The sequence below is a fragment of the Amblyomma maculatum genome, chromosome 2, assembly GCF_055883805.1.
Source record: "Amblyomma maculatum isolate TAMU_Amacu chromosome 2, ASM5588380v1, whole genome shotgun sequence".
Lineage (NCBI taxonomy): Eukaryota > Metazoa > Arthropoda > Arachnida > Ixodida > Ixodidae > Amblyomma > Amblyomma maculatum.
The window spans coordinates 73435010-73446546 of NC_139345.1; positions in this window are offsets into that span (position 1 = coordinate 73435010).

Here is an 11537-nt window from a genome sequence, read left to right on the forward strand (position 1 = left end):
AGCGCGCTCTCCCATTGGTCGATGGTCGGAATAGAAGGGTCATTTGGTTCCCTTAATTGCCCTATTATCTTTTCGTTTTCTTCTGCCCAGGCGCCGGTGGTGCCGGCGGCTGCCGCGTGGCTCCGCGTGATGGCGCTTTATCAATGGCCGCTGAGTGGTACCGGTGCCACGGCAAGGCGCGCAGTTCGAAGTGAGGGCGAAACAGAAAGCAAAGCCAGCAAAGAAAACAGTCACGTTGATGTTGCACTCGTTCTGTTTTGTTTGAAAGCGTCTCTCGTTGCCAGTCTCTCGACCTTCTCTGTCGGTCCGTTCCGTGTCTACTCTACCTCCTCCTAAAAATATCTGTCCGTCGTGTGCGTCTGTGTGCTTGCATAATGAGAGTTATCAGGGGCACTTTTCTTCACTCTCCTTCCTGCGCGCGTGAGGCGGAGGAGGTGATTTCGCCTGTGGTCCTGTGGTCGACAACGAACCGCGCGCGCTGGCAAGTGTTTGTGTGTGTGTTATTCACTTTTCGGCACGGGTTGGTTTCGGATCCGGATTGCGGTCGCTAGAGCGACGAAAGAAGAGGCGGCGGCGGAGGCTCTCTCCTTTTGTTGTCGTCTTCGTCGTCGTTGCGGTTTCTTGCGATCACAGAGCTACAAAGCCAGGAGCGTCGCACTTGCTTATTTGCTCCGGCGGGACCGCCCCGCGAAATTTCAGTTTTCCCATCGGACCGGGCCGACGCAGGATGTCATTTGGGAGCGCTGGCCAGATCAGTGCTCCGAGGGGCAAAAAGAGCGTGAGTGCGACGGAAGGGGAGGGACCATTGTCTGCGGCGCCGCCGCCAACGCCGGGCGGGCTCTCTTCCGAAGACCATCTGCGAGGAATGCGGGCTTCGGTGCAACGCCAGCGGCGGCTTGCATCGCTTATCTGCGCACTGCGACTCCTGCGGTAGGACGAAGGAGGGGCGGGTATCACGACTGGAGGAGGCGCCCTGAGACGACGCGCTCCACCGAATGCGTCGCGTCCGTCGGCGCGGGTGTAACCGCAAAACAACATTAGTAGGACTCCCTCGCTCTGCAGTGGTGCATTCTGCCGCGGCAGCCTTGAACTTGCTCCGGTGTTGCATTAGGCACGGCTCCGTGCACGGAGGGACACTCACGAGCTGGTCTGAGCAGATGGCAGAGCCGGCGTTATGACGACTGCTTTCGAGAAAGTCATTTTCGGCGCTGCGCTGGCCATTGATATGTGAGGCACCTGCGTCGGCAAGGCAGAGCTGAGGGGTAACAACAGGCTCCCGCCTTTATTCGTGGAACCGGAATGCGTGCATCGCAGAGCTGTAGTTATCGCCTACACCGCGCCGTCCTACGCGCGGGACAATTTCCCAACAATGGCCTGGGCTCGCATGTCTCGTTTGCAGCAGGTCCCGAGATGAACATTATTCAAAAGGAATGCAGGGAACGGCAACTTGTGCTTTCATTTCAAGCTGGAGCCGGATGCGCTGTCGTCCTACTTTTTTTAGCACTGCTTGAACGAAAGACATGATCTGTCGCCTCGCTATATACACAGATTTTCTCTCTTTTAATTTGATTGATTGATTGATTGATTGATTGATTGATTGATTGATTGATTGATTGATTGATTGATTGATTGATTGATTGATTGTAAAAGCGTGTGAATATCCAAAATTTTCGAATAACGAATCAAATATCGTATTCGCATTTGATGATGACCGAATCAAACTTGCATACTATTTTAGATCACTTGTACATATTCGAATATGTTTCGAAAAACATTCGGGACAAGCAAAAAGCGCTGTTTTCTTCGTTGGCAATTTCAAAAACGGATTCTCCTGCCGCCGCACTTCCCGATGCCGCACTCTGTAGACGCGGGCAGGAAGATCCGAAATCGCGACGCGGGGCTTTTTGAAAACTGATTTCATGAACTAGAAAAGTCGAACAGTGAAACTGGAATTTTATCTTTTACATTTCATTTTATTTTGAAGCCAAAATTTTGCACTAAACGATGTATCTTTTACTTCTAAATGAACATCTAGTCAGAAAAAAACATGCAGGATCCCTGTTAGGTATGGCTTATAATGTTTAACATCCAAAAGCGACAAGCTACGAGGGATGCCGTAGCACCGGAGGGATTCAGATAAGGTTCGACAACCTGGAGTGCTTTCATCCACTGCCGTCGCACAGCGCACTGGCGCCAGTGCATTTCGCCTCCATCGAAACCCGACCACTGCGTAGAATTCATGTGTACTCAGAACAAAACGTAAAATGGAGTTGTCCTTATGGTGTCATTTTATTATACTCATTGTGCTACGTCCTCCAAGCGAAGAATATAATGCAGCATCCTTTGGTAGCCATATATATCACTCCGTGAGTTACAGCGGCGCCGTTAGCGCCTCGATCGCTGTTTTCGCTTCTGCGCTATGGATGTCGAATCGAATATTCGTATCGTACAACTTTATTCGTATTTGGTACGATTCCTTCAATTTTACCTGAACTATTCGTATTCGATCAGGGGGAAAAGGGGGGAAATATTCTTATTCGAATCAATTTCGAAAATACTATCCGCACATCCCCGATTGATTGATCGATTGATTGATTGATTGATTGATTGATTGATTGATTGATTGATTCATCCATCCATCCATCTTTTCAATAAATCGATCATTTGATTGATTCGTTGGTTGACTTACTGTTGCATTGCTGAGTTGATTGAGCTCATTCATTTGTTCCAAATAAGGCTGTTCAGTTATTAAGCCAGCCGATACCGACAGATTGTGTTACAGATGTGTACCGGGAAGAAGCTTGAATCAGCTCATGCAGTCTGAAGCATGAAATTCTTTAGCTCTTACTTTCGGCAATTTCAGGAAACATGTCGATGACGCGGCGGACCTGATACCGAACATGAAGCAGAGCTTATTCGAAACACTGCGAAAGTTTCCATCCAAATAACTACAGGAAAAAAGAAAATGCACTTTCTAATACTATAGCTACGAGTGAGTCAAGAGCCACCAAAGAAAGCTTAGGGCGTTTTATTCTGTTATTTTTTTTTCGTCTTGATTGATGAAGAATAATAATTCAACCATTTATCTGCTTTCTAAGTAATCAATTACTCTCACGAACATATTATTTCGCATTGATCAACACGCATAAGAATCCACGGGCTTTCCTTGGTGTCGGTAATTGTAGCTCCCTTTCTATGCTTCCCGTAAAGAGCTCCTCGTTTTCACTACATCTGTTTGCTGATAGTTCCCAGCACCAAACGCAGTGCAAGAGGCTGCGCCGATGGTAACGTACCGGCACACCTCTTGGACTGCGTGTTCCAACTGTGGGCCTCATGTTTGATATCGTTGCCTGTCTCATCGTTCATCCTCTCGTTTCGCGCCGGGAATGTTTGCGGGGGCTGGTGAACCGGAGGAATCGGCTCGTCAAACCGCTAAACATCGAGAGACGCCGAGCGCGCCCTGCCGAGTCCGAATTAACATGAAGCTGATGAGCGCGGCTGCGTGAAGGACCTAAGGAAATGGAGGAAGCCCATGTGACGAGTGACGGAGGCTTCGACCTCGAAACCAGCCACAGAGACCATGCAGTTGTCCAACTCCAAGGACACGGATGGCGATGGCGGTGCACGGTCAGCATGCAAAAGCCTGACTAATGCAAGAGCTTATTCACGTGACCTCATTGCAGCCTTCTTGGCAACCATGGAACGCATAACGAAGCATGAGAGAGGGAGAAAGAAAGAGAGAGGGCCTACGGCGAATCATGACACGGCGTCGGTGAAATCCGAGCTGTTGGATGGCGTTCCAAACGACGTCTCAAGTATCCGACAAATGAGCGACGCACAGCTGGGAGGACGCTGGTAGACGCTTTTTAGTTTCGAACCGCCCAACGTTATAGCGTCTCTGAAATGCAGGGTTGCCACAACCACCTGCTAAACCTGATATAGTGAATAGGGTCTACATAGGGTGCCAATGCCAATACGAGCTGTACTATCGAAAGCCCTATACATAAATGATATTCCTGCAATCTGTTCCATGCATGCTTCCGTGCCTATTGGCGGCACGGTGCACAAATTCTAAGTTTTTGAACTTAAAATCGTTAGCCCTCTTTCTCTAGAAAATTGGGCGTCAATGTCAGCGTCGGCCTCTGTGTTTTGGCAAAAAAATTACGGCGTGCCTCTCTCAGGATGGCAGCTAGCAGGCTTCTGTTTGGTCGGTGGACTGCATGCGATGTCAAGAAACCACATGAAATGGCCGAGGTGGCAATAGCTGCCGATTCAGGTAGCTCATTTAAGATAAGGGAGGAATTGGGGATGTCGAGATGGTAATCGTACCCACCTGAACACTGAGCCCGAGTCAGGCGCTACTCCAGGGACAGCCTGCTAGGACCCTGGCATTCACGTTACCCCTATAGGCCACTAAGGCACGTTCATATGGGTTGGTTAAAGCGGGGCGTTATATGTGGGCTGAGGAAGAATAAAAAGAGAAGAAGAACGCTCGGTCACCCGCAGCTAATGCTTTCGCTCAATATTCGGTTCAGCAGCGTTGAACCCTTGTATTATTTTCTCATTTACTACTTATTGGATACTGCGCTTATTACGTACTTTTGTCTTGTGGTTAATGTGGGATTCTTTGTTTGTGTCTTTCTTTCTTTCTTTCTTTCCTTCTTTCTTTCTTTCTTTCTTTCTTTCTTTCTTTCTTTCTTTCTTTCTTTCTTTCTTTCTTTCTTTCTTTCTTTCTTTCTTTCTTTCTTTCTTTCTTTCTTTCTTTCTTTCTTTCTTTCTTTCTTTCTTTTTTTCTTTCTTTCTTGTTGCGTTTAAGTGTGACCGTTTGACATTGTTGGATTGGTAAAACGTTTATTCGGGGCCTGCAGTAGAACGCGCGCTCGCGCGCGCGCGCTCCGGACGGGGCCTACGTCGTCCTCGGACCTCTGGGCACCGGCCGCGCGGCGTGGGTCCCCGCTCGCCGTGGCCGGCTCGCTGGTTCCCTGCCGGGCCAGCGCCTTGATGACCTGCTGGACGGCCCAGAGTTGCTCCTCTTGATTGTCGCTCCCTGCGGCTGCTTCCAGTCGCGGTGGGATCCTCCCAGACTTAGCTTCTTCCTGGTACTGGGTACAATTCCACAGCATGTGTGCGAAGCCGGCAGTCTCCGTTCGGCAGACTCTGCATTTGTCTGTCGGGTGCGGCTCGGGATACATTCTGTGCATCAGCAACGGACTGGGGAGTGAGCCCGTCTGTAGCTGTCTGAATAAAACGGCTTGCTCTCGACTGAGTCCTGAGCAAGGGGGTGGAAGAGTTCTGCGAGCTAGGCGGAACACCTTGATTATTTCGTTGTAGTCGGTCATTCGGTCTTTGGTGCTGAACCACAGCGGCCAGTCGACCGAGGCGCGGTCCGTTAGCGCGCGCGCCTCGGCGTGTGCCGTCTCGTTGTGGTTGGCGTTGCGGTCTGACGCCTCGCCCGCGTGCGCCGGGAACCACTTGATTCTCAGTTGTCTGCTGCCATCTTCGTTTTTGGTTGCCTGCAGTATGCGCACAGCTTCTTTCGCTATCCTGCCTTTGGCGTAATTTCTCACCGCCTGCCTCGAGTCGCATAGCACTGTGTGGCAGTCGCGGTCGGCGATGGCCAGGCCGTTTGACAAATAATTCTTCCATGAAAAGCGGTCATTTCGCCGTCATTCGATCGTTTAATGCCTTGCTGTTTCACGCTTCCTTCTCAAGGCTATAGGAAAAGCTGTCGCAATGGAAGGTTTTAGCAAAAAAATTCACATATGAACATTATTGTTTAGACACAGTCAACACGCAGCGTCTCTCGGAAACCCTCAGGAAAGATTTTTTTTTGATTTCGTATAGAAAAATCGTGCTGAGCTACATTGATCTAACGAAAAAAGTCGATTGAGATGTGACCCACCCCTCGCCCTATAACCACGTGAAACAGTACATCACCACCGATACTCTAAAAGGCCAGAGCATCACTCTTTTCCAGCAACGAACTTCAGTATACTGCCTGATGGGTGATGAAAGGGTCAGCAGATTAATGTGCGCGCACGAGTACGAGTAAAGTGGCGAGGGCCACCTCTGAAAACAAATGTAGGGAAAATGAGGTGCTTCGTTATGTTGTACATACAAAGGGGGCCTCGTCAAGGTTTTGGTGTTGACAATCAGCATCGATAATATGTGATTGAATTTTGGTCGAGGAACATTCCGAAGGCTGCGCATGAAGGATGATTCCTTTCAAATATTTTCTCAAAAATGCGGAACAACCGAAACAAGCATGTAATCGTATACCAAGAACGTTGCTACCGCTTTAATCAAACTTTCTGGAAATTGCAGGAAAATGAGTTTGAAGAGTGAGGTCATAACTGTGCGCCGAAAAAAACAACTACTTTGGGAAGGCTATGCTTAACTGGCCTATTTTGAATGAAAGTCAAGACCATGGGTTTTAACTGCAACTGGCATAACAGGAATAGATCTCTATTTTGTCAGCTGAGTCAACAACAGTAATTCCGACGCCATTGTTCCCAGAATGCCGGATATTTCTGCGAATTCTCCGGGAACGTTGTTAATGGCAGTATCACCTGATTCAGCATATATCTGTTAAAAAGAATTTGAGAAGCTTTGTCCTAACATAACAAGACTGCCAATTCCTCGACTTGTTGAGGATTGACAGTGTAACCCTTCCATTTTATATCGCAGATGCTTCTATTTTTCTCTAAGATTTTCTGGAATAGTATAAATTTTCGCATATGTTTTCCTTCCTCACATTATTGCGAAATAATTTATGTTCAGACGTATCGGTACTCTTTGTTCTGATATAAAGCCCATGAGAAAATTGTTTTGTATTATGAAGGCGAATAAGATCTCGGCCTGGACTTAGCAAAGGCCTTCGATAACGTCAAACACAAAGCAATACTTGAAAACCTACAAGATCTCGGCGTAGGTGTAAAAACTTACAACTACGTAAGGGACTTTTTCTCAAAGCGAGAAGTAACCATCCAAATCGGAGAACACAAGTCGGACAAATTTACACTGGGCAGAAGAGGAACCCCATGGGCTCAGTCCTCTCACGCCTGCTCTTCAATGTTGCACTCATCAAGCTTCCATCAAAGCTAAAAGAAGTTGAGGGGCTAAACCACAGCCTCTAGGCAGACGACATCACACTTTGAACCACATGAGATAGTGATGGACAAATTGAAGACATCCTTCAGGCAGCTGTGATAACTGCTGAAGAATACGTAACCCCTAGAGGCCTGAAATACTCTCCCGAAAAGTCCGAGATGCTCGTGTACCAGCCACGTACCACGCAGCAGATTGGACAAAGAACAACCGAGAATCGAACTATAGGCAGACGGAGTGCCGCTTCAATGCTGCTCTGGAAGAGGAAGCCAGAACCTCTCAAGCTGTCTATACAGCTTTATACCCACCGACAGATAGGACACTAATAAGATTCAAGAAAGCATTTGGAGTCACTTACAAACAAGGACTTTTCCGAACCCAGCTACCCTAAGTCAGTGGTACCCGAAAGAATTCTCAGATAGGTGCAAACTTTGTCAGGATAAGGCGGATCTGGTACATACGATATGGGTGTGTCCAGAAATAAAAAATATAAATGAACAGCCGAAAGCGCATGAATTTTGAGAGACTGCTGTTGAGCTCACACCCTGAGACTCGTGTAATCTGACTGGCCTGGAGTCCTTGGCCGCCTACATGATGGCCAAGGACTCCAGGCCATCATGTAGGCGGATAGGTTGCACGCCTATCCTGTATCTGTTAGATATTAAAGTTTTACCATCACCGTGGTGTACGCGTATTTTAATGTCATATATGTGTGACCTAAATCAGATGAAAACGACCATTCATCCTCATTATCATCATCAGTGTGTCCCAAATTTCCCATTATTCAAAATACGAAATGTAAAACTTAATATTTGATTTGTCGCTTTTTACGTCAATTTGCTACTTGCAATTGAATATCATGAGCCTAATTTAGCGGCATCTCTGCCTTCCGCATTGTGAGGCTGTGCCTATCGGTTGCGCCTCTTTCGAAAATGTCCTTTTAATAATAATAATAATAATAATAATAATAATAATAATAATAATAATAATAATAATAATAATAATAATAATAATAATAATAATAATAATAATAATATGCCCCGCCGGGGTGGTGCAGTGGTTACGGCGCTCGACTATACTGTTCCCAAGGACGCGGGATCGAATCCCGACCTCGGCGGCAGCTTTTCGATGGCGGCGAAAAGCAAGGCGCCCGTGTGCTGTACGATGTCAGTGCACGTTAAGGAACCCCAGGTGGTCGAAATTTATTGAGTCCACCACTACGGCGTTTCTCATAGCCTGAATCGTTTTGGGACATTAAACCCCACAAACCAACCAACCAACCAACCGATAATCATTGCTTCACAGGAAACTCAAAGGCGCGGTATCTGCCACAAGTGTTCTGTGGACACCTGAACCGCACCGTGAGGGAAGGGAGGAAGGTGGGAGTGAAAGCGGAGAGAAAGGGGTGCCGTAGCGGAGGGCTCCTGACTAATTTCGACCACCACCATCTTTCATTTTTTTGTTTCTTGTGGCCTTCATAAAAGTTGAGCGTACTCACGCATGATCGCTTCATATGCGTCCCAAATCTGTTCTCTCTTCAGCCTTCGCTGTCTACGCCACTCGCGGCGTCTCGGCGCAGGGAATATAGATCCAAAAGATGGCCGCTCTTCTGTCCCCCTCTCATTTTCCTATCTGATGTACACAAATATCTCCAGTCACGCAAGGACCATTTAGATGCAGATGCTTATCCTGAAGCCGCCCGCCACAATTAATGGGTTTCTAAGTGAGGAAATGCGCAAGCGAAGTTGTGATAGAGCCAGACCGCAGGACGTGGCTCTACTATATTATAGTCCATGCAGCACTTTTCGGCTTGACACGAGCCTACGATGCTTGTTTGTTCACGATGTCACTTATTCCCATGAACCTGATCGAGTCTGCCAACGGAATGTTTGCCGAGGCATTGCGGATTAGAAACTGTACTATTTTACCAACAGCAGCAGGCCATTTGCTTCGCCAGGAATAATTGGTGCACTGACTAAACTTAATTACTTTGGGGTAGTAGCGGCCGTGCGATGACGTCGCCGTTTTTCTCAATCATAGCGACTACTCTAGAATGACCAAGCTCGATACAAGCTCGATACAGCGATACAGCAACAAGCTGGAGGACGTCACATGTAACGTCCTCCAGCTTGTTGCTGTGTGACAATGTGCATATCTGCTGTAGACAGAGTTACAGCGCCTCAATTTCAGTGGATCTGAAAGCGTCTTGTTACGTGGGCAACACTGGCCACGAATTTTATGACCCGATCCAGATTTTGTGACCACCTGTACTGCAGGGGAGGCATCAACATAAGCATACCACTGGCCAGTATAGTCGGGAATGGAGATGTGGGGAAAAAGGACCTTTCCCTCCTGCAGCCTATCGCCACTTTTATTCTTTCGGTGCGTGGGACGTAGCGTAAATCTCAGGGGTGACTCACCCGGTCGTAGAGAAAACGCATTCTCACTGTTCCTTTCTTTCCAAGCAAAGTATTCCTATAACCGCTATAGCGACGCAACGCGAACAAAGGGTGTGTATAAAACAGTCCACAGCAATAGAGATGCGACGAAAATGTAACAAAGAAAAAATGTCTTGGGAAAAAGCAGTAAAAAATATGAAGTTTCTGGTGCGGCCAGCGCGGGGTCGCGCGTTCTGCGACATCTGTGCTTACAGAGAGGTTCAGTCCTGCACTTAAACATCGACACAGCGTCAACATTTTAAATGCATATTCCGTACAAAACAGTAGGGCGGGGTCTTTTGAACTGAACATTGCTTTCTAGAGATTAAAGTTTGCACCCTGGGATTAAACTGTCGGTTTCTGTGCATTTCATTTTTCTTTCGATGCCATGTTACGGGCGACACCTGGATGCCTCCCACAGAGCCGACTTCTCAGAATTATTCAAACAAGTTTTAAGCACACCCTTCAATTTGTTCCCGCTGTCCCCTTTTTGACCTCGCATTGAATAAAATTTAAAAAAGGAAAAATTACAATTGATCAAAGGTTCCTGCAAGTTGCCAACATTTGAGGACAAATTCGAAATTAATGGACCGATATACAAGAAAGGACAAGACCTCGGAGCGAGTCAGGCACGCGCTGCGGTATTATACATGCTCGCGCCTCTGCTGTATACAGATTTCCTCCGCGGGAAAAAAAAAAAAGAAATTCTAGTTTTGGTTATCTTTGCGTTTAGTTTTCTGGCACCTGCTTGCGAGCAACGACAGGGCGCGGCCGCGTGCGCGCGCGCAGGTCTTGGCCTTTCGCCGCGCTCTGCATTGAATGCAAGGTACCGAGTTGCGGCACGCCCCGACCAGCACAGCGGCGCGACGCTATGTGTACGCCTTTTTTATATCAGGGCCCACGCATTGCTCCTGGTTGACTTCGCGCGCGTATCTCAGCGCCATCTCTCCAATGCCGAGGGCGCGCGATACGCTCGATGCAGACACGCCGGGACATTCAGCTCACGATTGTTCCGCGCAGTTTTGCTGCGCTTCAGACGGCCTTGGAGTGACTTTTTTCGCCCGCGGGCAAAGCATTCAGCGACGCCGCCAGTATGTGTGTACCCTTTACACCTCTCACCCCAGGGTGGTGTGAGCGAGCATTGAAGAAAGTGTCCCTGAAACACCCTGCGTTGGCGGGGCAGTTTCATTGCTTTCTGTGGATATTTCTTCACCTTTCATCGGTGCTGGTGTGTTCTAGTGGAAGCTACTGGAGCATACCCAGTGTAGCACGGCACCTGCACAAAGCTAATCCTCGCCCGGCTATGCGTTCTTTCGTTGCGACATGTTTCCCCTTTAGTATTTCCGGAGGGTGGCGCTACTAGCGGAACAGCTACTCTATCTTATCCATTCCCTTGGTTAAAAAAAACAAACAAAAAAGAAAGATCACTGCGGGTATTTTGTTTATTTTCCTCAAGCGGCATACGACGATTCATAAGCTACGATCCAAGTGCAGATTAGGCCACAAAAATGTTTCATGGCTAGTTCAAGATGGAAGCTGACAGAACACGCGACAGGGTGCAAGTTGCCAGAATTGTTGAGCAGCATGTCGCTGTATTCAACTGATATATGATGTAAGGAAGACGTTCCAGCAAGCGCTATATGCTACGATGAGGCGCTTTAATTGTCAGGTACACGTTTTATATGGCCCCGTCGCGGTGCCTCAGTAATCACTGCGTTCGACTGTGTAACACAAGGACTCTGGCTTGCAATGCTCATATAGTCTCTTTCTCTGGCTGGTCTCTATATAAGATGCACGTCATGAGATAGTGAATCACGTTTCCAGCCAGCCGTTGACTTTAATAGCAGAGACTGCGTCTTCTATTGTGGAAGTATCTCTCTGATCAACTGGACAGAGATGGAGAGGCGCGGTTTCTGCAGCGCTGGCACACCCGTTTCTTCGTCGTTCGGGACGACAGGTTTGTTATGCTAGCTTTGCCATACTAAACCCCCC